Source organism: Galleria mellonella, unplaced genomic scaffold (assembly GCF_026898425.1).
Source record: "Galleria mellonella isolate WM207_F2 unplaced genomic scaffold, CSIRO_AGI_GalMel_v1 utg64, whole genome shotgun sequence".
Taxonomy (NCBI): domain Eukaryota; kingdom Metazoa; phylum Arthropoda; class Insecta; order Lepidoptera; family Pyralidae; genus Galleria; species Galleria mellonella.
This window is the reverse complement of record NW_026442133.1, coordinates 246,541-274,361: the sequence shown is the minus strand read 5'-3', so window position 1 is coordinate 274,361 and position 27,821 is coordinate 246,541. Positions and strand designations below refer to the sequence as shown.

Below are 27,821 nucleotides of genomic sequence, written 5' to 3'. Positions count from 1 at the left end.
ATATACAAAAAAAGAAGGCAAAGGAAAATACTTCAAAAAGGTAAGATAATTTTTCATAAGTGTGCCACAGTAACACCACAAAATGGTCACAATTCGGTAACAGGTCATCATATAGCCTTTTGTACCTTTATGTGTATATTTCAATCTGTATTTATGTTACTGTATTTCATTTGAATTATCCACTTGTCATTGTATATTTTTATTTATGGTGCAATAAAGAGTTAAATAAATAAATAAATAAATATAAGACACAATACAAACACAAAAGATCATTTAGTATATCATTCAGTCCCCATCCCATATATATACATGTACCATATGGGATGAGGAAGGGCATGGACTATATTTTATCTCACTCAGTGAACACATACCTGTCACGTGGACGAAGTCGCAGGTAAAAGCTAGTAAATTTATAATGCTTGTAAACTTAGTTCACAGAAATGTAGGTACACGGGTCATTTTGCGGCATGGCTACAACCCTTAGCGGCCCAGATAGAGGCGCCCTGTAATTATTTGAGTAATTGTTTAAGGCACAGGATGTTACCTAATTACTTAATTTGTATAAGGCACACGTTTGCGACTAGCATTACATTAGAATGACCTTGCTTATTGTTTATCCTTTCTGGGTAGACCTACGCTAAAATTACGTGGATGCTTGCTGTAGTGTTGCTCTTTTATAATTAACTAGTAAGCTAATGTGACAAGAAAAATTCTTGTAATAGAACTACTCTACATATTATTAAAAAATATATATATATATTTAATTCGAAGTAAATTTCATTTAAAATATGACAATCATAACATTTAGTGTGTATTTGCGCACGTTCCTATGTTTGTTTCTATATACCATATAGATATGGTATTAATGTATGTGTGTAAATATATATATATATATATATATATATATATATATATATATATATATATATATATATATATATATATATATATATATATATATATATTCGACACGAAGAGTTTATGAACATTATAATAGAAGGTAAGATAGAAGGACTTACATCAGGCAGATCAAGGAAAAAGTTGGTGTTGTGTCGTATCAAGAGGTGAATATCGTAGTGAGTGACGAGAGTTTCACCGACAAAAGGGCAGCTCTTGTCACTCACTATACGGATCACTCACTCACATGGATATTTCCTTCTTTATCCATATATTAACTGTATAACTTTATAGTAATTGCTTAAGACGCCAGGTGGTAACAAACAAACAAATTTATTTTCACATTTATACTAGGATATGTCTTATGTATGAATGAATGAATGAGTATACTTTATTTGCATTATACAATATAGGAAATAAACAAGACAATTTACAAACAGAACGATACAATTGTATAAGTACAATAATTCAATAACACTTTACCTTTCTTTGTCCTTTCACTCCAACTGATTCCTTTCAGCTGACATACTCGCGTCTTTACTTTGTCTAAATTAATATAATTAATGAAATCTCTATACCTTCCTCTAGTAATTTAAACTGTTTTAAAGATAATGATGATGAGATCAGCCATTGACTGTCCACTGCTGAACATAAGCCTCCCTCTTGGAGACTTTTGCCAATAGTTGCCATACTTGGCAGGCAGATTGTCAACCGCAGTTAGGTTTTGTTGATAGTTTAAGACGCTGCTACCCATCCTTCGGCCAGTAACATCGGTTAATCGCTTCTTGAGACATCCACGGAAAGGGATGGCCTATTCTACGCTGGAACCACACGACAAATAATATTCATTAATGCTTTTGTGGAAATTTTCATTTGATAAGTTACAAAATAGATTTGTTATATTCAATTACGTGAATAAGCGTTCTATAAACCACCAAATCAAAAGTTTGCCTAACGTTTTGTATAACTTCATCAAACTTAGTTACCTAACACGCAATTTATAATCGAATAGTCTAGAATTCTAGTAGATAATGCGAATTTATTACAATACTGATTTTTCCTGTTAGAAATTCAATTCATAGTTATATTTTTTATTTATAAAAATATTGATTATAAGTAAATTCTGAATATTAAGTCGCAATTTTATATCGTGGCCATTTTTAGACCACAAAAGACTGCAAAGCTAACCCAAAGCTGTCAAAGTTTGAATCTAGTTAATACAAAAATAAAAAAGTTACCGAATTTTCACAAAAAAAAAAAACTAAAACAGTATTTACATAAATTATTATTATTAATGTAATGAGTTACCAGAGGGAGACTTTGTACAAAAGTAGTTTGCTTGGGTATCTCTGACCCATTCGTGATTCAACCGTGAAGCAGTTGTGTTTTCATGGCTGTGTTTCGATTTGAAGGGTGGGATATGGCGTGATTTACACGGTACAGAAGAATAACACCTGAGTCCTCAGGAATGGCAACCCATGAGGGGTGTCATGGGCGAAACAGTATACTCTGTTATGACCATGGTACTGCTCATGTCTATAGGCGACGGTTACCACTTTCCATCAGGTGAGCCGTCAGCTTGTTTGCCATTCTAACCAACTTCAAAAAACGTAGTTCTGAATTCAGTTGTATTTTTAATGTTTGTTACTCATAATTCCGTCAGTTATAAATCGATTTACATTTTTTTTTTATCTGAAATGATAAAGCGATTAGTCCCAAAAAAAATTATCGAAATTAGTTCAATAGTCTAATTTTGAAGTCAAAATAACGATTTGTTTTTATGGTAAAAAAAAACTTATTTATTCCTGTCAATAAAATCACATAATCACTCCAATCGCCTATGTGTTATGTAAATATAAATAGTAAATGTAAATATAAAATCCTATTTCCCGGTCACTCGAACAAAGTCGCGAATAAAACTAAACCGTCCTTAAAAAAAAACGTTCATGCTCACTTTTTTACTTTATCCGAGCAGTAAGTACTTTATATTATTCTCAGTTTCGTGTATAATATAGTATATGTCATATATGTCGTATATGTAAGTATATTTGTTATTTATATATATTTATTCGTTCACATATGTAATTTTAATGAGTATGTATATCAATAATTAGTAGTATCGCATTCGAGTATTCTAACACTTCCCTATGGTTGACTGAGAGAGAATGCTTTTAGCATTAAGTCCGCCATGTACACATATTTGTACTAATAAATAAATAAATAAAAAGTATTACATATTGTCCAATCTCAACAATCGGTGCTATCAATATTTTTTTTTATATTTCGGTTTCCTCGTCAATAGGGATGGCAAAAGAACTACGCCTACACAGCCATTGTCTTCATTTAATTTCTCGTATTAAATTTTTTTTTTTTTTAGTCTTTAAGTTGACACCGTCGAAACCTATTAAATTAATATTCTTCAAATTACAACTGTTACTAAACAAACGTTTGCGCTACGACGGCCTCCTTTGATAATAACACTGTTCTATTAAACACAAATTATATTTGATACACAGAGATTAATTAGTACATTAGCCATAATCGTCGAGATTAAAAGGATTTCCATCGCATTTTCCCGCGCCTTTCTTCCACCTCCGTTCCCGGCAATCCAATCACTCTTAGTCAATTTCGCGAGTTAATTTTAACGGGAGAATTGACTAGACAACCGTAAAACTCAAAAGTTAAAGCAATTAAATGAAATGCCGGCTGCGAGCCAACGTAAGTTAGTGGTGTTTCCATTTGAAATTTGTTTCACATTTGAACGTAATGCAGTTTCAGTTCAATACTGTACCATTCGAATTTTAATATAACATGCATATTTGTGCCTATGACTATAATTATTAACGTCATCATATTATATCATAATCATACGATTGTAGTTGCTACGCTTGACAAGCGGGTTGGTAACCGCAGTTAGGCTTTTGGTGATGTTTAAAGAGGGATCCCTTGACCATTAAATTCTCTTACTTGCCTCTTACAACACCCACGGGAAAGGAAGGGGTAGCCCATTCTATTCTGGGACCATACATACAGCTATGACTATAATAGCATATTGGACATCTACTTTTGTGCATAGATTTTGTCTTTTAAGAGGTTGTGTTGAAATGCAACCGACATTCGTTGTACACCTTTCGACATATTTCAATTTTGTTTTTGAAAACGATAGACTAATAACGTCTTTTTTAAATAATTTTTAATATTCTAAGAATTAATTAACATATGTGCATATGCACTGCATTTAAATGGTACTTTTTTTGTACCTCGAAGGTAGCAAATAAGCATGTAGCCCATCTGATGTTGAGGGTTTTGTAGTAAGACGGAATTTAACAATAAGCCAATTATTACCACACCACCATTACGAAAGTATTGTTATAATGTACAATAAGCAAGTGTTTTTTTTTTTTTAAGAATTAACAGGAAAATTGTTTCCAACATTATAATAATATGACAATTAGTATTCTTATGGCCACTTTATGTATAAAAGTAAAGTGAAAAAGGAATTATTTTTGATGCTTTGAAGTTTAGATTCAGTTTCATAACCGTAATGAAACTGTGCAAGCTGACCGGGCGCTAATTCGGATATGTTGTTGTCGCTTTCGTTCCGGTACATTGTCTTATCCGGATCACTGCACGGTCATCAATCATATCTGTCGCATATGCACAACTGGTCAAACAAATCCTATATGGGCCATATTGAGTATATTAAGCTTTACTAATGTTGTTAGGAAGTGAGTTGGTTTGTTACCTTTTAACAGCTAAACTATATTTAGAACTAACAGAATTTTTATCGTACCTCCCACCAAATTGTTTATAATTACTCCTCTCCATCCAAAGGTTGCTCTTAACGATAAGGTCACCCATTGTTTTCTCGTTGTGATTATTTCTTGTAATTATTTATATTTATAATAAGTTTACTATTGTAATCTTTTGGAGGAAACAATAAAGAGTATCTATCTATCTATCTACTAATTTACAGGGCAATTTGAAAACTTAATACGGACAAGCTTGAAAATATGTAATTTGTTTTGTTATTTTGAGCTTATACTAATATGGTGATAAAAGAGCATACATCCCGTCTGACGGTAAACGGAGTTACCGTAAGGTACAGCCTATGGACGCCTCTAACACTAGGGATGACACGCACGCGTTGTCGATTCTTAAGAAACTTTATTCTGCCCTTTTTGATAACCCCATTTAACTACTTCTAAAAGGAGAAAATTCTCAATTTATCTGTATTTTTGTATTACGCATTATCTTCATCAATTCCTAGTGGAAATTTTTTGCCATTAGGGTTTACGGTGGTGTCAACATGGTTTGTTTCATTATTGAAATAGTTACTTCGATAATGAAATGGAAAACTAATAGTTGTTTTGTTTTTATTTTTTTGCACAGTAAAATGTAGTAATCATTTTTATTTATACATATATAAAAACAAGATAAATTATATTCTTAGAAGCTTATCTAGCTATCTTCCTATTTTTTCATTAAATTAAGATTAAATAAATACCTGATATGAATAAAATCCTATTAATATAATAAATACAAAGGTTTGTAACTATTAGTAAATTGTAAACATCGAAACGTCAGCATTAAAAAAACCGGTATGTACGTACTATTTACCTACAATTTTTTTTAAATTATTATTAATTTTATTAAATCCCGTCTGTGTATTTAAAAAAAAATATATTATAATGATTTAAAGATGGATGTTTGTTAATCTTTAATGCAAAAACTACTAAATTTAAGTCATAGTTTTAGTTAACGAAATAAAAACATTTAGATTTTTGATAAAATACCTAATTGAGATTATAATAGGAAATTCCAAATATTGCACCAAATGACACCACCAAAGGGTCTAGAAGAAATCGCCGCGACGACAGAGATATAGGTGGCGATATCTCCCGACCCGGGCAATCAAGGAAATTGAAAGGTCGACCGGGGTAGTCTGACCCGGGTGTACCTTTCCGCTACATTGTCTTATCCGGCCATACATCATTTTGGCCCGTTTCTCCCACCGATCGGACACCGATAGCCAATAACCCCGCCGTTTTCCAACTATCGTTGCGGTTAATTTAATAAATCGATTCATACTTACAATTTGTTTAGTTGTTCCGCTTTCCTATGTTTTTCTGTTGAAATATGTTACGCTGGAATTTCGTATGAAAGCATATGGAACTTGTGATACTTTCTAAAATAGAAACCCATGTATATTGTAGATACGGGCATTTCATACCTACATGAGTGCAAAATGGACTGCATTTAAATGGTACATTTTTTTTCATACTATGAAGGTGGTAAATAAGCATATAGCCTGTCTGATGGTAAACGGTTACTGTACCCTATGGAGGTCCGCAACACAATTTAACCCTTAAAAGCCTGATTTTTTAAATCAAATTAAAAAATATATAAGTTTGCCCTTTACTGTGTTTACTAATGGGGAAAGATAGTAAATCAAAACGATATTTTTATATATTTATTTAGAAAAAAAAATGGTTACATGTAAACAGCCAAATATTAAAATAAAATCGATTGTAGGTGCCCAATGCGATTTATAACCCCGGTATCAAATTTTAAACTTCAGGTATTTTAGTGTTAAATGTACATTTTTTATACTACAAAAGTGACAAACAAAGCCTATAGCCCGTCTGATAGTAAGCGGTCACTGTAGCTTTTGTAAGCCTGCAATACTAGGAGTGTTACATGCGCATTGCTAACGCTGAATAAACTTTAATATACCTATAAAAGTTACTTACGCTTCCATATACAGATTGATGTATTTTTGTTATAATCATAAGACAGTAAACTATATTGAAATTAATTATTCGAAATTCAAAAATGTGTTTTTATTAAGATCTTATAAATTTAATAGAAATTAGAATATAACTATTATGTAAAATAACTTATTATCGTAGAAAACATAACTTATTTGTAAAATGCGTTTACTTGTAACCTTAGAGAGCTAACTTACCAAAATCTCTATATTATTAATAGTAACAACCCGCCTAACAAGCTAATACTCAACTTGTATAGAAATCGGAACTGCCTCAAACAGGACTTACGTACAAATCATCCTGAACTATGCAAAGTCCTGAAGTGGGAGCGCCATAAACATAATCAAGTCGGCCCTTAATAAACATATCAAGAATCGTACGAGTATGTGAGACCTTTTAGGGTTACCACCCTAGCCCCATTTGCTGGCATTATCGCCAAAGACAGCGGAGAGGGCGTTGGGGGTGTATTATGAAATATGAGGGCCACATCGGGTAGAGCCCGATACTCGGATTACGGGGGTCCGCTAATCTCTCGCTGACTCCGATGAAATTGCTCATTTCCACCGACAATAGAGGTACAAATTCGGAAGCACCTGTTCTTGAAATTAGAAAAGTTAAATCCGCCATCAACCCGTTGCGATCAAATTTTTTATGCTGATAACAGGAAATTGGAATCATTTTTATCAAATTGTTATTATTTCTCTTCCACGAGTGAAAAACAGAACAAAAAAATTAACTGCTAGTGCACGTAATGTTTGAAAAAAAAGTTCTTGAGTGGCTCCTTCGTACCGGTAAACGCAGTGTAGGGCGACCACCTCCTAAATGGAGTAACAACCTTAAATGCGTTGCAGGAAGTGGATGCAGGTGGCTGAGAACCGTTCCTTATGGTAGTCTATGGGGGAAGCCTATGTTCAGCAGTGGAAAGATAATAGCTAAAATGAAATAACAAATTAATTCATTTTCAGATATTACAATTTAGTACATTACATTACATTACAGTACATTAAGCATTACTTTAGTAAAAGTTAATTTACCTAACATGGTCCATACGGTATTTGTTTGGCCAGTTGTGCATATGCGACAGATATGATTGATGGTCGCGCAGTGGTCCGGATAAGACAATGTACTGGAAGGAAAGAGCGCGAGCGACAGATATTAGAACCAGCGCCCGGTCAGCTTACCCGGTTTTATTACGGATTAGTAATCGTTACGGTTATGGAACTCCACTGTGCATGGTATTAAAAATAAAACTTACCTTGTGGTTTCATAATAAAATAATTCATAAGGATAATAGCATTAATTAAAAAAAAAAAAGATACATAGCCTTGGCCGCCACCTTGTCTGTATGGTCCCGGCGTAGAATAGGCCTCCCCTTCCTTTCCCGTAGGTGTCGTATAAGACGACTAAGGTAGGGCAAGAGATGGGCAGCAGCATTCCTCTTAAAAACATATCGAAACCCCGACGGCGGTTATCGATCCGCCTGCCAAGCATGGCAACTACTGGCAAAACCCCCCAAGAGGGAGGCTTATGATCGGCAGTGGACATTTAAGGGCTAATATGATTATGATGATAGTCATCTACCAGATGAAGACTTTGTACAATCGTCTGCGGGTACCTTTGTCCCATTCGTACTTCTGCCATGAATCAGTTGTGTTTACATAATTATGTTTCGACTTAAAGGCAGGAATATGTCAATGAGATTTTTTTTATACTCGTACAACTTAGAATGGCAAACAAGCTGGTATTTAGGTGTAATTCCTCTGTACCCTGTAAATTCACGTCATGTCCCACCCTTCAAACCAAAACACACCCATGCAAACACAACTGCTTTACGGTTGAAACACGAATGGGACAGAGGTATTCAAGCAAACGACTTTTGTACAACAGTCTCGCTCTGGCAATTACAAGGTACAGAGGCATAACACATTAATCTTCAAGAATAGCCCAATGCATGCAGACAGACTATCATGGGCGATACAGATACTCTGTTGTATCCACGATACTGTTCATATCTATAGGCGACGATTACCACTTTCAATCAGGTGGGCCGTCAGATTGTTTGCCATTTTAAGTTGTATAAAAAAGTTTGTTTCTAGCACTCATGGGTTAACTGAAGTCTTACCTAGACTTTATATAAGTTCCACGTTTTATACCCTCCAAAAACTATTCACCGTTCATCTACTAAGTATAGGTCTCTTCATAACAGAAGTTAACAGAAGATTGAAGTTTCCGACTTCCCTTTTCTTGCTTCATTTTTTAATTGGGTGAAAATTACATAGTAGCCCTATTACACTATCGCTATACACTGGCGAGGTACCAGTGAGGGATAACAGACGAGAATGAAGCATGTAACATGGTTAATCGTGACGAATTCAACAAGAGTTAACCAAGATGTTTTCCAGGAGGAACCGTGTGGAAGTCAACCTGATTGGATACAGCATTAACAATGAGTCAGTTAGACTCTCCATTGCTAACAATCCCTTTCTCTCCTCCCTTGCTCTATTGCATTGTACTTTGTATTTATCATCTCTTACGATATTATATATATGGCGAGCGTGTGAAAAGATTAATGAATGTGGAAGAAGCGAAAGAGGTTTGTTTGAATCGAAGCATTTGGCGTTCCATTGTTTCTGCCTACCCTAATGGGAGACAGGCGTGACAGATATGTATGTATGTATGTACGATATCATATGAAAGAGAAGAAGTGACATATTGCATGCTTACTTCGATGCCATTCGGAGAATTAAAATTGGAATGCAAACGTGCCTTTATTTGCAATTAACAAAACTTAAAATTAGAAGTATAGACGTGACTATATTTGAAATTCAAAAACTTAAAATTACCAATAACTCAACCCAGAGTGATATCCGAAGTTTTTAGTTTATATAATCAACATAAAAACTCTTGGTGAGACATCTCACCAAAGGCATCATATTTCCTCTTAGTTTCACAAACTTATCGAACTTTCATGCTAACATCTATTCTAATGAGCTAACTCTTAGGAACTATGGCGGCAGATAGAGAGCCGTGTAACTATATTCAGTTTCAGACAACTTCATTCGAACACTATTCTTGATATTATCCTAACAAGAGTTAGAGGGTTACCTTCCGTGACCAGTACGGAAAGACCCCTAGCAATTTCATAAATCATACTGAGATAACCCGCTTCATGGGCCGAGAGAGTTCTTCCAGAAGTGGTCGATGAATATTATATACGTATCTATAAAGCGGTTCGAATTGCAGTCTGTTCACGTATCAGCGGATTGAAATCGTGGTTCTATATCGGTTTACAATGAGATTCCGTATTAGAATATATTAAGGCTCAATTCACCGTGTGTTGTTAAATATGTATCAGACTTTGATCGTTTTTGTAGAATGTTCTCGTTTATTATCATATTTTCCAGAAATTTCTAGAGCCAGCCTATAGGATTTAGAAAAAGTCTACTAGGTAATTTAGTATTTTATGTAAAAGAACTCTTGTTTATATAATATTTTTGAGAACTCCCTATTATTACCTTTGATCTATTATTTGGAATAGATACAGCATGTTTTTCTTTCCCATTGGTCCCCCTTAACCAATACAATCTAGAAATGCAATCTCCCAAATTATACTTGGAAGAAGGAATTTTCAGGTTAACGTCCATGTGATCTCCCTGGCCACCATCTGAATAAATTCCTGTTCAATTTATCCTTATAGTTACATCTTCCACCAATGCTCCAACATCGTATACCATTAGTGTAGGTCATTCCTTTTTCGTTATTAAAAAAAAAAAAAACTAAATTGCCACAGATTTTTAAAAATCGAACAATGACGGCATAGGATGTGCGTTTTCATATCAGAAATGTATACTCACGGTACGGTATTGTATATAATCCTCAATGGATATGTGCAATGTACATTTTGCAGGACGCAACATATAAAGCGGACGCGAAAAGGATTTTCGCAAACATAGCCCCCGACTTTATTCGTATCCGCCTTTTGTGTCCGAACGGATATCTAAGAGGAATGTTGTCAAAGGCACCCGATCGCGTATGTTTATACTCGTACTATGTCTTGAGTCTGGCTGCTCATATCTCTCGACGGAAGTCGATTATTTTAAAAATGGAAAATCAAAACTGTTGATTATATAATTGACTAGTTTTTACCCGCGACTGCATCCGTGTGATCAGGATAAAATGTCTGTTTTTTTTTTTTTTATACTACTTAGAATGACAAAATGTCTTTATGTCTTTCTACATTCCCTATTATAGTATATGTATACCAAATTTTATAACAATTAATTAAAATACTATCTATGCTCGCTATAAAAATCGCTACAAAATTTGATACCACAAAAAATCAAACAAACAAACATACTTTCATTTTTATAATACTATTAAAGTTAAGAATGTACAGCATTTGCAACTATTCAGAGTATAGTTTTAATTCATAAATAATATATAAGTAAAAAAAGAATGTTTAAAAATTGTAAAAAGCGGTTAACAAAAAAAAAATATAAAAAAGAACTACGATTTCAAGATTTGTTAGTAATAATATTGGTTTCGAACTATCCCTCTTTTTTTCTTATCTTTTTTTTTATTATTCTTTGTTTCTATAATTTATATACTTATCTACATATTTTAAAGCGAATACAAAATAAATAGTTATTGGTACCCATGTATTTTACCCAAAAAACCGCGTACAACCGCGTACAACTACGCAAACTACAATACATCATACCCACATAAACCTGGGCCTCACTGAAATATGAGGGAGAAAATCGAAGCCAATAGGTCCGTGAATGTCAGCCTGACGCATAAATAGCCACGTTGGCAACTTTAAAAGTTCATTCTCGTCGTTCGCTCCATTAGTTTGGGACGATTTTTTCCAACTCTCTAACTTCGGGGGCCGAGATTGTCCCCGGCCCCGGGTCCCGAAAATAAACAGGGATCACAGAGTTTTTTCTAGCGATTACTTCCAGACGGTCTGTCATAGGTCGCGCACGACACAATGGCCCCTGTCACAGAATACCTACTATGAGTTACGGTCGGGAATACAGAATCAAACTTCCGTCTGATTGAGCTCGCCTGGTTTCGAAGGCTCCTGCAATGGAGTGAGAAATTTGACATACAAATATTTGCTCCGACTACACCGTTTTCAAATAAAGTTGAGGAAACTAAACGATTTATGCAGAAAATTTAGCAAATATCATCTTTATATGGTTAGTTTTGTATTACCAAAAAATAACAATATTATATTTTACTGAACTAGGTGTTACTTTGCGGAATTCAATATCACTGGTTATTTTGTTATAATTATTTTATTTAATTCCGCTACCATTAGTATGAATGCGACTGTCAACACTAGAATATTAATTACTATTATTATGTGATATACATATAATATTTAAAAGAAAATACTAATTTTAATTTTTACAGGATTAATGTGGGATAATTCTAGAAGTAAATTTGATTTATTCAATCGGAAGTGTAACTATTAAAATCTGTTTATATTTGATATATATTATACAATCAATTTATAAATTATTTTCAATCAATTATATATAACTATCCACTGCTGAACATAGACCACCCCCTATTGGGGGGGTTATGCCAGTAGACTGCCACAAGCGGGTTGGTAACCGCAATTAGACATTAGTGATGCTTAAGAAGGACGCTGCTGCCCATTCTCCGGCCATTTAGTTTCCTTAGTCGCCTCTTACAACACTCACGGAAAATAGAGAAGTAGTCCATTCTATGCCGGGACCACACGTCTATGTAGTATACGTATACTAAATTTCATAGTAATTGATTAAGCCGTTAATGCGCTAATGAGTTACAAACAATCAGTCAGGCGGCTTAGTATAAAGTTTTATCTCGAGTTTGCGCACATTAAATGACGCAATAAAGAACGGCAAATACAAAATAGGAAACAATTGTTTGAACATCCTATATTTCATTATTTGCTTGAGAACAACTTAATAACGCCCGTTCGGTCCTCTACCGGGGCAGAGGGGGTATGGAAACTTCTCGTCATGGGAAATTACCAAAGTCGCAGTGCCAACTTTCATTTACCTCTCTATAACGATATCTTGTATCGAGGAAACGGGTCGAAGTTGATAGAGAACTCTTTGGAAACATTGATCAAAGTAGCTGAGTTGCCAGATTGGCATGCGATAAGGAGGCTGCTCTAATTGAATGATGTGTTTATTGAAGGAGAAAACTTTTGACAGTTAGACGATGTATCGTTTGCGGTTGATTATGAAGTGTTACATCACCGTCTTTAGAATTCACTTATCATCCATTAAACTGAACTTTATAATTTTATCACAAAATAAGATCCTTCGTCACTTAGTTCTTTAAACTTGATTTAACACTTTTGAAGTCATCTTTATCTTATGGAGCTTGCTCTATACTGTACTCGCTGATATAGAGACGCCACTGGAGAAACTTTGAAATAATAATAAAATTAATAATATTTCTGCTAATTATTTTCTCCCTCACTGCATTGGGTTGGCTGGAAAAAAAATCTTTTACAGATAAGACCACCCTTGCTAACAAGTTGTTAAACTAATCGCTGTTTCTTTTTTTTTCAAGTACAATAATATATATATATATATATATACACAATTAATATCATTTTTCTCATATTGGGTTTTCTGGAAGAAATCTTTTTTTGGAGATAAGCTCGCCTTTGTGCACTATTATGTTTGTTTTTCCATTTCAATAACCTTTTGTGTACAATAAAGAATAATCATCATTGCTCTTGTTAATAAAAACTCTACGTTTATAAATATTCTTACTATAATATTCAAAATGTAATAGTGAATTTATTTTCTACTCTTACAACCCAAATAATCATCTGGAAATTTAGCATATACTTACGCTAATAGAGAAGAATATAAGCTAATTTTCTTCTCTGATACACGAATGTCATCACAAGCATAGCTAATAATACATAAATAGTATAAACAAACATTGATTTACGAGTACATTTATTAACTTAGTTATTTTGTGATAAAATGCCATTTCCTTCAGAGTACGCGTACCGCCCAAATCAGGAAGTACACTCATTGAGTTATAGACACGCGGTGGGTCTATATATATATTGAATCAATACGAAGGTATGGAAATTATGTAACGTAGCTGCAAACCAGAAAGGAGCCTTCATACTGTTTCATTTTTATTAAATACTAGCTGACCCCACGGACTTCGTACCGCCTAACTACAGACAATTTATGTGTGACTAATGTTACCATCGTATATATATTGACCAATATTTTTTTTTTGATGAGTGAAAATGGTATGGTAACCCCGCTTGCGCTAACGGAATACACTGGCGGAGCACCAGTGAAGGATGATAGATGAGAATGAAAACAGGCCAGTTGGCCCATCATGATGAATTCATCAGGAATTAACCATGATAGTTTCAAGGGGGAACCGCGAGGAGGTCGGCCTGGTTGGGTATACTGCTAGCAATGGGATTCTCAGTCTCCATTACTAACAATCCCTTTCCCCCATTTACAAATATTGACATCAATATTTATACGATACTAACGTCACTCAATTGTTTTGTCTTCCTAGAACCGCTCCATTAACACTTGAACTTTATACTATGGTATTAAAGTTCAAATTGACTTTTAACTATTATTACGAATCGTTTGTATGGGAGTATAGAAAAGTGTTGTTTTTAGATTTTTTCAGGTAATTTTTTAAATTTTTCTCTCCATGAGAACCGTCCTCGTGCTTTAAGGAATATTCTAAAAAAAGAATTAGCGAAATCGGTTCAGTTGTTCTCAAGATTAGCGTTTAGCAACACATACAACGATTCATTTTTATATTATAGATACTTATTGCACCAAATAACTACTACATCTTTTTCCTTTCTCTCTACACAAAGGTTGTCTGAAGGAGATTATTTTAGCGATAAGACCGCCTCTTGTACTTCATATGTGTAATATATTTTTGTTAAATTCTTTATTAGACATAAATAAATAAATATCAAACTGCCAAAAAGCAGAATGCTCTTTCTACACTTTTTGTTGTCGGATGAATACAATTTTGGATTCCTAAAGTCGATAGTGAATAGCTTTCTTCTAGATGAGTGTGCGTTTTCCTTTCTTGTCGTTACTTTCCATCAGGCAACATTAAACTAAGGATGATCCTGTTGTCCAATAAAAAAATCACGTCTTGCACTTTGATAGCTTATTTAAACTATTGATTTATTACTAATCATGTAACAATGTCGCCCTCTAGTATTTCCGTCTCTGACATGACTAACAGTAACTTTACGTGTCGTCTGAACTACGAAACAAATAATAACCATTTTTAAATGATTCATGCATCATTTAAAAATACCTATATATATATATATATATATATATATATATATATATATATATATATATATATATATATATATATATATATATATATATATCGATATTGGTATTTCTATACCGCAGTCAAACGTCGTTGAACTGTACTATCACCATGAAATATACCTAATATATAAATTATCTTAATAAATGAAGTAATAGATATCAAAATGTTATAATTTTTAAATATGATCTGTAAAAAGAACCTTCTGAAATGATTCTATAAAATCAAAAATAAAGTAAGTTATTTGGTTAAAATGTGTCAGTTTCTAAACATTTAAATGTATTCTATGTGATTCATAAATACTCATAGTTGTTACCATTGTACAGAAATATAATCAAATATTTGCTTAAATATATTTATATGATAAAGACAAATTCAGATAAAGTTATCTTCTAAGAAATATTATGAAATTAAATTTAAAGAGTCCACTCTACTCCATTATTCGTAAATTAGTACAAATAAATCATAACTAAAGAAACGATGCGAAAGAAACGTAAAAAACATAAACCGTTTCCCAATTCCATTGCCACGACCGATCTATAACGAAATCAAACTAATTTTGCACTAAAGTTAACAACTTACTCGAGCCTTTATCGTCTCTGTCGGTCGAATTGATCCCGATACCGAACTCGACGAATGTATGTAACATTCCACTCATTGTAATTGCCGTCCATCGACCGTTTCGAACGACCATACCTTTTTACGTCCACATTTAGGGTCAATATACACCGAAAGTAAATTTAGTCCAAGAGTAAATCTAGTGGCGTAGTCAGTTACATAAAAATATATGTTCCAAACATCACAACTACAATCTCCAATGGAACATTCAGAGTTGTAGTACGTGGTTCGTATAATGCAAATGTGTGCATTTGACAGTTCAGAGTTGCAAGAAATTGAAGTTGGAAAAATATTAGATAGGTATTGAAGTGTTTGTTATTTATTTTCATTTGAATTTATGTGGTAATTCTAAAACTCTGAATGTTCATAAACTTTGTAGTGACATTTTTGTCTACCAATATTTGTAAATTAATTATTCTGTATTCGAAGGGCTAATTGTTTAAATAAGGTATAGCTTATGTATAAAATGTGTTATTTTATGGGTTTTCTGTCTAACTTATATTATATCCAGGTAGTGTCTCGTAACATTATGTATTTATAATTCAAAACACGAAAACATTCGGGATTTGTTTTGTCCCTCCCTTATTCTCAACACTCTGTTACATTTATACTTCTTGTATTTTTAAAGCCTCTGTTGTTACCTGAATTTAGCTCTCTCTTTCGCTCTAAAGTACACTTTACTACATTTTTTCTCTTTTACATCACCAATCTATATATTTCTAATCTAAGATTACACCCGGCTTTTCTCAATCGTCAAATCTGTGCTGCAGTAGACGTTAGCCTTTGCCGAACATTTCTGTCGAAACAACGGCGTATTTTTTCGTCCGTCCCCTGCGAACCGTGTAATAAGCCTAAGAGGCCTCCTTTGATTTCGCCACTCCCTTTTAAATGTGGATTTTTCATTCACCTTTGTAGGGACTAACGATTGCGTAATGTCAAATCGGTGACTCTTTGACCACTCACTGCGACATTTACAAAGGTATTAAGTGGCGGGGTCTTTGTTTTGTTGGATTTTTCGCTCTCCAAACCTCAAGGCTTTTACTGAAGCCAATGTGGTCGAGTTGTTAGCGCTTTCTTGACCCTTTTCTGACGGGTTTATTATATGCGGTCTATATTATTATTGCAGGCATTTACAGTCAACTAGTATAGCCTGTATGAGTTATTTTATTAACAAAACAAATTGTACCGTTTATCCGACTATTTATTGTTGAGATTGCAAATCGCCAGTATTTTTTTTTTTATTATTACAAGTATGATTTGTAAATTATATTTTATAATAATAATAATAAAGCCCTTTATTCTGCGATTAAGACTTACATATATATATAAATATACTTAAAACTATGATACTAAGAATTGAGAGAGTACAATCGAATCGAGAATCTGCTTCTTTCTGAATCCGATTAAAAATTGTCTAAATTCAGACTTGAATTTTCTGTATAGAATTGACGTCGAAAAAAGTCTAGACGATTGACAAAAACAGGATTACGTGCGTTATCCTAGATTCGATTTCAAGCAGATACGACTGACAAATCGCTCTTGTAACATCGTACCTTTTTATTTTTCAAACAAATTTTGTGGATATAAGGCGGTAGTCTAGATTTATAAAAGTCTTATAGATAATTTTATTACTTTGGATAAAGTATTTATTTCTTCTACTCGTATCTATATTATGTTTACTATTACTGAGCTTAATATCTATGTAAAAATAAACCAAAATCGATTAATTTTACTATTATTTTTAAGGAACTTGGAGGGTCTATTCATTTGTCCTATTTTTATGTATATGATACGCATTGTTGTCATAAATTCTAAATCGATTTTGATCATCATTTACGTAGTAATTACGGTATACTTTAATATTAATTTTCATATTAATTTAGTTATAATATAAAAAGGCATTATTCCGCATTCTAAATTTTAAATCTAATATATCTCGCTGTCAACTCATGCATTTGTTTTTTGTTTCAAAATTAATTAGATTACTAATAAAACATAATTCTGTACCAATTCTTCTTAATGGATAATAATGGAATGGTAACACCGCCCGCGCTAACGGTATACGCTGGTGTAGGTCATCAGATAAATCAATTAGCCCATCGTAATGAATACACCTGGAACTCACCACGATTGTTTCCAGAGGGGACTACGTGGAGGTTGACCAAACAGAGTATATTGCTAGCAATGAAACTGGTGGTTTCTGTGTAATTCCAGCATAGAATATGCCATTTCTTTCTTTCCCGTGAGTGTCGTAAAAGGCGACTAAGGGAGAGCTAGGGATGGGCAGCAGCATTTTTTTTATGGGTGAAAATGGTATGGTAGCCCGGAATACGCTGGCGGAGCACCAGTGAAGGGTGATAGATGAGAATGAAAACAGGCCAGTTAGCCCATCATGATGAATTCATCAGGAATTAATCTTGATAGTTTCCAGGGGGAACCGCGAGGAGGTGGACCTGGTTAGGTATATTGCTAGCATTGGGATTCTCAGTCTCCATTACTAACAATCCCTTTCCCCCCGCCTAACTGCGGTTGCCAAGCGTGACCTAATCATTTACCATTGAAAACATTTTTTTATACAAAACAAAATCTTGTCTGTATGCGTGTTTTAGAAGCTGCGAAGACGATGTTATTTTCTCCATCGCTTAATTCATCGTTTTAAAAAGAAAACAAAGATAATCCCGTTGCATTCCCGCATAACTATTTGTAACTACACCTACACATTTCACCGTCCATAAATTAATTAGCTATGTTTGCTAATGAGCTCCTGTGTCGGCCGTCTTGGCGCGAATCGTCACACTTCATTTATTTTTAGACGCCTCACACATCTGTTCAACGTTTACGAGTACGTACCTATGGACACACCTCAAGCAACGTCGATGAAGTTTTAAAAGCAAACGCGTCACACCAGTTTTTTTTAATGGATAACAATGAAATAGTAACCCCCATCCACGCTATCGGTATACACTGACAAGACACCAATGAGGAATGATGGGTAAAGATGAAGTCAGATCAGTTGATCCATGGTAATGAATTTAACAATTATTAATCACGATGGTTTCTAGGGGAATCGCTTGGAGATCGATCTGACAGGGTATATTGCTAACAATGGGGATTAACATGCCCATTACTAACAATCCCTTTCCTCAGTTACACCAGTTTATGTTTTTAATGTATATTACATCACACTTATGTCATTCCTATCATTGTAATCTTTCAGTTGTTTTCACATTGTTTAAAGTTGACGCATACTTGCATGCATGTTTCGTAAATATCTTACATTTAACGGTCTCTGCAAAATTGTTTTTTTTTCTGTTCCAATTTCCAGAACTAATTAGATTTAAAAATTGGAACTGAAAAACCGGTACGGAAAAATTGGAACGGAATAAATTCCAAGTATTTTTTAGCCAAAGTACGTAACACACATATACGAGGCAATGATTATTGTTCTTTCGAACTATTTCATTATAATCTTTATCACATCATTATTGTCCATTGCTGAAGATGAGGTCTTGCCCATATTTGTTTATGTATTAATAGTTGTAGCACTTCAGCTGCCCGCTAACGAAATGCTTTCTTACTGTACTGGGTTGACTGGAAGAGATCTCTGTCAGAGATAAGTCCACCCTTGCTCACAACATTTATAAATAGATTATTTTATATGTAACTTACAAGTGCAATAAAGAATATATATATATGTATATATAGTGTACATATAATGATTATATGTAGTAGTTATATTTTATGTAAAAAAATTTAGACAAATTGACAAATATCTTAAAAAATTAATAAGGGTGAATACATAGCTAGTGATTGCAAAAACTGAGCATAGATAAGTAGTGTAAAAGGGAGGTCTAACTGCATCATTCTTTACTGAACTCTATGAAAGTATGTGTGTATTCTTTCATGCGCAAATATCCTGCCATGCTTCGTGGAATTTATATTGATGTAGGTTTATCTTCTCGCGTGTAGGTTCACAAGATTCCTGGAGTATACAACGTCCTGAATGTTGACTAGAATTCCTTGGGGTATAATTATTTCTTACAGGAAGTCTTAATTGCCCTTTACAACAGTCTTCTCTTCATTTAACAATGTTAAAGTTCTCTACATGATAAGAAAATCGTAACGAAGTTAAACATGTGTTATAAATGTTTTGAGAGATATAAATGTATGTATATACCTATGCCAGACAGCTTTTATCCATAATCTTATTGGTATAAATTTCGTGCGATACTGAACTTAAAACGATGTCTTTTTAGAAATTTTCATTGTTTATTGTCTTGTGAAGATAAAAGTTATTATGTAATATTACTTGTGTGATAAGACTTTTTGTACTTACTATTTTTTTTTTATGGGTGAAAATGGTATGGTAACCTGCGCCTGCGCTAACGCGATACGCTGGCGGAGCACCAGTGAAGGGTGATAGATGAGAATGAAAACAGGCCAGTTAGCCCATCATGATGAATTCATCAGGAATTAACCATGATAGTTTCCAGGGAGAACCGCGAGGAGGTCGACCTGGTTGGATATATTGCTAGCAATGGGATTCTCAGTCTCCATTACTAACAATCCCTTTCCCCCTTGTACTCCCTATTTGTACATGTACAAAATAAAATATTTTCATAGCTCACTCTTAATAGATTTAATGTATATTTTGACTCCTATAATTATGCACAACAATACTTAACATGCCATTTCACTGAGCTTATTAAAACCCAAAATAGTAAGACGCCGCCTACAAATTTTCTCAAGCCTATAAAATTTGTTAAAAAAAAATGTGAATCGCGGAATAATATTGTGTGAATCGTAAATCGTATTGTGCTTTTACAATAGAGTATATTAATGTACCATTTATCGCATCTTCATTACCAATTTTATGAGTTCATAATTATCCACTTGGAACACAACCAAAAATACGAAGACTCCGAGATATTGCTCGTAACTAGGAGTGTTTATATTCACTTTAAATCACAAATTAACGGTTGCCGTGTCTTCATTTGAACATACATAGAGTCATTTACACACAGATTAATTTTTAATTTCGTTTTACAATATGCCAAATTATTCATAAAACTCTCAACAAACATTTTCTTTCTTTTATTTATTATTACAATTACATAAAACAACTGTTAGTGCAATTTGTAACCTTCATTTGTTTTTTATAAATGCTACACCATTGCACCGATGACCTGGTCTTCAAAATAATTGTATTGTATTGTAAAATCTTTATTGTATATAATTCATACTGAATATATTAAAAGATTTAATATACAATGGCGGACTTATCCCATAAAGGGATCTCTTACAGTCAACCTTTGAGAAGCTGAAAGTAAACTGTAGAACGGACAAGGGTACTAACCGTACAGCTAAAGATAAACTAATACCTAGTAAAAAATTTAATATATAATAATATTACTAAGCACTAGGAATATTGGAAAGCAATATGCAAATAAATGATTGACTTGGTTTACTTGGCTTGAAGTAGAACCCTGGATACCCAGACCTGTGTCAATTTAGAACGAAGGCTTTTTCTAAATTGGCCCGACAATTGAAGTTAGTTTTTTACGAAACACAATCTTAAATTTTTATCCTAACCAATAAATATTTACAATGTTGCCAGTAAAGAAAGCACAGATAAAAAAACTAAATACAATTGATTTTGCTAGCTCTTGAATCCATCTGGATTGAATCATCAACCAAAGAAAGGGGAGATAGAATGTTAAACGCCAATCACTGAAGTTATCATGTACAACTTCATATAATCATTTACACACCACAATTACTAAGTTATCTCCATAAATTACCACGTCCCGCGTAATAAAATAGTCGTTACAGTGATTATCTATAGCGGTAACACGGCAGGGTTGCCAGATAATATTTTAGAATTTTACCCAATTGTTAATTTTTTTCTAAAACTGTTAAAATTTCTTTCATTTTTACCTTATTACAAACTTGCGTTGGTATACCTTACATTTTGCCATTTGCCAATGACTAATTGTCAAAAATTCAAGTGAAATAAGAGTACCATAAATTACAGAAAAAAAAAGTACATAAAGATACAAAAAGCAGTATTATCGCTGAAGCAATCTTTTACAGACAACCTTATGTTAAAGGAGAACGAATAGAAATGAGTAGGGGTAACAAGAGTAAATTAATACTTTTTTACCCCTTTCTTCTTACCTCATGTAGTAACATTAGTAAAATAGTAACTTTTACTGCTACATTTTAGCCAAGCGATCGATCGCGACTATTAGTCCAGTCGATCGTAGCAAAGCAAACAATATATTATTTTTCTAATCTAGCGAAAGATACTCGGACGCAATGCTCACACTAATATAAATAAGTAGTTATTAAGAATAATTTTCAGTTTTATGTTTTCCCTCTTAATAAAATAAAATATACTACAATACTACATAATTGTGTAGTGAACTATGTTGTTTCATTTGAGATTTCAAGAAGTATATAATTGGTAGATCACACAGGGTTTCGTTAGTAAACAGTAGATCTTTGGTATAATTCGTCGATTTCGTGAACACAATTTTTTTCCCAAAATTATGAGAATAGTTCCCATTCTGGCAACACTGCATCACAGTTGCCAAGTAGGTATAACGTGACAAATTGTACATTCGTCCGATGTTTGCCCATAGTGTCTCCGAGTGATTAATGATCACTTAGGGCTAATTAGATAAGGGATGTTGGTTGCGAACGAGTTATCTCTAGTAATTTGTGATTCATCGGAATAGTGTTGCCATAGCCAGGTACGGTGCGATTGCGTTACAATTTATACAAGTTATTCAATGACTTCCTTCAGGCAATAATTTATTATATTATTTACTACAGATAATTCTTCTTATCTCAATCTGCCTAAAAGCTACCGAAGTAGATTTTGCTCTGTAGAAAAAAACGGCGATTTCAATCTTTATTTATTTATTCATAGGGAGACTTTGTACAAAAGTCGATTGCTTGCGTACCTCTGTCCCATTTGTGTTTCAACCGTGAAGCAGTTGTGTTTGCATTGCTGTGTTTCGGTTTGAAAGGTGGGATATGGCGTGAACTTACCAGGTACAGAGAAATAACATCAGAATCCTCAGGAATGGCAACGCATGATGGGTTTCATGGGCGAAACAGTATAGTCTGTTATGTCCATGGTACTGCTCATGTCTATAGACGACGGTTACCACTTTCCATCAGGTGGGCCGTCAGCTTATTTGCCATTGTAAGTTGTATAAAAAAAATATCATGCGCAGAAATGAAGGCATGTTTTAAAGAAAGTGTTAAATATATGTAAAGGAAGAGAAAGACCGGAGAAAAGGTAGATGGACTGTATGAGAAATGATATACATAAAAGAGAAGTGAGCTCGGAAATGACAGCTGATAGGCATTTGTGGAAGAAAGAGACTTACTGCGCCAATCCTAAATAAATGTAAAAAGGTAAGGCAATAAATGTAAAAAAAAATATTTTAGCTAAGCAGAGTTCTCATTACACAATAGTGAATATTCACCATAGCCACCACTAAATACCGTGAACGCCTATATATAACCGAGGTGTTGAATGATGGACAGACGTAACAAGACGAACGGACCGACACGTTGATTGCTGTTACATATGTGCGGTTGTTTATTTATATACAACTGATTTGCAAATAGAAAATGTCCACTTACATAATTTGTAAATAAGATCTAACAAACGACTGAATGGAAATTGAATTGTAGGTTTTTTTGACATCTAAAAAATTACATCAAATGAAGAACTTAAAGGATCCACACCTTCAATATATTAATAACTAACAAAAGCCCAACAAGTAACTTTTCTCAAGAGAATAGGAATAAAAAATACCCTGTGTTAATCTAGAATATGATACAGTTTGTTATCTATGTAGGAAATTTTATTAAAATCCGTACAATCGTTCAATTTAAAATGTATAAACCAATTCCTTCTTATTATGGAGCAAAATCTATATTGTAATGTAGTCTATTTCAAAAGTTTACAGAATTTCTTTTAATAATCTACAAAATGGTGCTTGGAGATTGTACAAAAGTCGATTTCTTGAGTACCTCTGTCCCATTCGTGTTTCAACCGTAAAGCAGTTGTGTTTGCATAGCTGTGTTTCGATGTGAAGGATGAGATATGGCGTGAATTTACAGGGTATCGAGGAATAACACCTGAGTCCTCAGGAATTGCAACGCATGGGGGGTATCATGGGCGAAACAGTATACTCTGTTATGTCCATGGTACTGCTCATGTCTATAGGCAACGGTTACCACTTTCCATCAGGTGGGTCGTCAGCTTGTTTGCCATTCTAAGTTGTATAAAAAAAAATTAAACATAATAAGGAACTTCTGGTAGTCACTACTTTCGTGATCAATCTTCGAGTGTTGGTAATCGCACACATACTGATGGTAGCGGAATTAAACAAAATAACTCTAATCAAATAACCAAGATGGATTTCCGCAACATAACACCTAGTTCAGTTAACTAGTTATTATTAAATTTGTCATGGTTGTCCCGGCTTAGAATGGGCTACCCTTTCCTTCTTCATGGGTGTCGTCAAAGGCGAATAAGGGAACTTAATGGTCGAAGGATAGACAGCAGCGTCCCTCTAAAATCATTACTGAAGCCTATCTGCGATTGCCAATCCGCCTACTAACCCCCCAAGGGGAGGCCTATGTTCAAGATTGGACAGTTAACGCCTAATATGATAGTCATGACGATTAATTTCGTCACGATTGGAATTACAATGTTTTTTTTTTAATATCTAATTGTTGTCGTCTGATTTATGTATTCATAAATCACTACTTTATGACGTTACAACTATAAATATTAAACACAGGTAGATTATACACTAAGTTTATTCAACACCAGAAGACCCCAGTTCTGAACTCTAAACCAATAGAAACACATAAATTCAAACTTGTGGTGCAGTTGTAACGTGCAAGTTGGGGGCTACTGGCTAAGGCTTTGATTACACTCGCGGCAGTTTAACAATGGCGCCCGTGGCGGCATTAATGTAGTACCTACTATATCACAGTTGGGCCACCCTATTAAAATTTAGGACAATATTACACTGTCAAATATGTGACAATGCCGAGTGTGCTCCGGCATGAATGTGTCACCCCTTCCTTTCTCGTGGGTGTCGTTAGAGGCGACTAAGGGAGGGCGAGGGAGGGGCAACACCGTCCCTTTTAAAACATCTCTAAAAGCCTAACTACGATTGCCAATCTGCCTGCCAAACATGACAACTACTGGCAAAACTCCCCTTATGGGGAAGGCTTATGTCCAGCAGTGCACAGTTAATGGCTGATATAATAATAAATATTAATTTTTACATTTCAAATGTTAGTTAATTTTAAACTTTTGCGTTGTTTACACATATTTTAAATACACTATCGGAACTTAACGCTCCTTTGTTGCCGATTATGTTCTTTTTTTCATATTTTTTTTTTATACAACTTAGAATGGCAAACAAGGTGACGGTCCACCTGATAGAAAGTGGTAACCGTCGCCTATAAACATGAGCAGTGCCATGGACATAACAGAGTATACTGTTTCGCCCATAATACCCCCCATGCGTTGCCATTCCTGAGGACTCAGGTGTTATTTCTCTGTACCCAGTAAATTCACGCCATATCCCACCCTTCAAACCGAAACACAGCAATGCAAACACACACAATGAAATTATTGAAACACGAATGGGACAAAGGTACCCAAGCAAACGACTTTTATACAAAGTCTCCCTCTGGTAAAGTACATGAAAGTGCCATAGATTTAAGCATAAAACTGTTAATATTTTTGGAGAATAAACATTATAATTACAATTATACATAAATAAACAGATCGTATTAAATTCCTTTTGCATAATTAATATGACATTAACAATATTTTAGTTTTTCAATATAAATCGAATTTATTGCATGACAAATCTATAATAAATCAAATAATTTTATTTACATACATCTGTAACTTTTTACCGACATAAATTTTCAATATTTTTCACCGCTTAATTACATTTCTGTTTTCCAAAAGTTGACTGGGAAGGAATGCTACATGGTATTAAGTAAAAATTTTTTGTAATGTGGTCAATAGAATATTTAAACTTTTTTTTATACTTAACTTAAATTGGCAAACAAATTGACGGCCCACCTGTTGAAAATTAATAGCCGTCACCTATAGACATGAGTAGTACCATGGACATAACAGAATATACTGTTATTTATCTCTTTATGTAACATGAAATGACTTCTATATTTTATATATCTCAACTAATTTCGTATCTATTTTCAGACATATACTTTCTCGCCATTATTCCATACCTGGCTATTTACCGCCTGCATATAGTTACTATAATTAACACAATTAATATATTTCAATATATTTGAATCGAATCAAAAATCGTTACATTTTCAATCGGTCACTAGCCACACGCAGATAGCTTATGTTTACACAAATTATAAGCCACCGCACGAGTTATGTTTACGAATAATTCGAATAGCGTCGATTGTTTGCAATCGAATGCACAGAGTCACCGTGTAAATATCGATGTCACGATACATCGCATCGACTACGACGTATTTTGACATCGCACGTCAAATATTTTGATAGCGGACAAATAAATTGTCTATTCATTACTTACTAGAACTTCCTTTTTTGACATTTTTTTTTATTAACTGCTTCATTATGAAAAAGTTTGTACGAGATCCATAATTTAAGTTTTCATTTTACAAAAAACATCGATTTGAATCGTTTCCAAATTAGTTATTGTGATTTGTAAACTAAACTACTTGTATTGAACTAATTTTGATAAAATTTCTTTGAGATCAGCCTCAATATATGTATATATTTTCACTTACTTACCAAAGAAAAACTTTGTACAAAAGTCGTTTACTTGGACACCTCTGTCCCACTTGTGTTTCTACCGTGAAGCTGTTGTGTTTGCATGGCTATGTTTCGGTTTAAAGGGTGGGATATAGCGTGAATTTACTGGGTACAAAGAAATAACACCTGTGTCCACAGGAATGGCGACGCATGGGAGGTATCATGGGCGAAACGGTATACTCTGTTATGTCCATGGTACTGCTCATGTCTATAGGCAACGGTTACCACTTTACATCAGGTGGGTAGTCAGCTTGTTTGCCATTCTAAGTCGTATAAAAAAAATATCACATTAAGTGGCAAATAAAATTAGCCGTTCAAGTATTTTTACATTCATTACTAGCAACCTACGTAAGCCATGAAAATCAATTTCCAAATACATCACATTTTAATTATTATGATAATTACGTCGACTGCTATTACCAGATAGCATTACAAGTACAGTAATATTTGGAATATAATTGGAGTGAGCAGCCAACATCTGGAATATAAAATAAAACATCTGGAATTCTAGTATAATTTCCTTATTCAAACTTATACATTTCGTATACAGATAATTTGAAATACCAGTAGTGGCAACACTTTGTTCGCTTTTAAGACTGAAATTCTTCTTGATTGATGAAGAATTATTAGATTAGGACCAATCTTATTTATATATATGTGTATGTATATATATATATATTGAAATAGGTTACAATACAATAAACTACATTACAAAATGATTACCCACGGGATAGAAAGGGCTGATGCATGTGTATGTATAATACAAGCTACTCACATAGGTTTAAATTACTTATATCAGTAGGCTAGTAAAATAAGAAAAAGAAACATTGATGTCCAACTACTTTATCAGACTTTTACATAAATTTTACATATATCCGAATCGAAACGTAACCGGATCATCCGTCTCGGTGACAACGTAATCAACGCGTAACGCAATAAAAGTCCATGCTCGTTAATTGGGAATGTTTTTTATTTGTCGTGCGTTGGACGCATTTTATATCCGGGTGGTAACGCAGTAGGAAATGATGTGTCATCACAGATCTTCTTCATGTGAATATCGTGAGAGCAGACTAGGATAACAAAGCACAATACTACGTATACAATGGATTTCTTTCAATCGATTTCGATGATTTATTGTAAGGAGTATAATGTATTTAGGTTTCTTTATTGTATTATAACTTCTAAATGCCTATATGCCTAGATTCGGATATATAAAATGTCCTTAGAATCCTTGCATAATCAAATGATACTAGTTATAATTTTTAAATAATTTCATTTGGCAGGACAATTCGAGTTTGTTTTTT

At 33.8% G+C, this 27,821-nt stretch overlaps 1 protein-coding gene across 8 annotated transcripts in view; it reads left to right on the top strand.

Moving 5' to 3' along the window:
* LOC113512633 (CUGBP Elav-like family member 2) overlaps positions 1-27,821 on the top strand; it is a 549,805-nt gene that overhangs the window by 404,741 nt on the left and 117,243 nt on the right. The window lies entirely within an intron of this gene.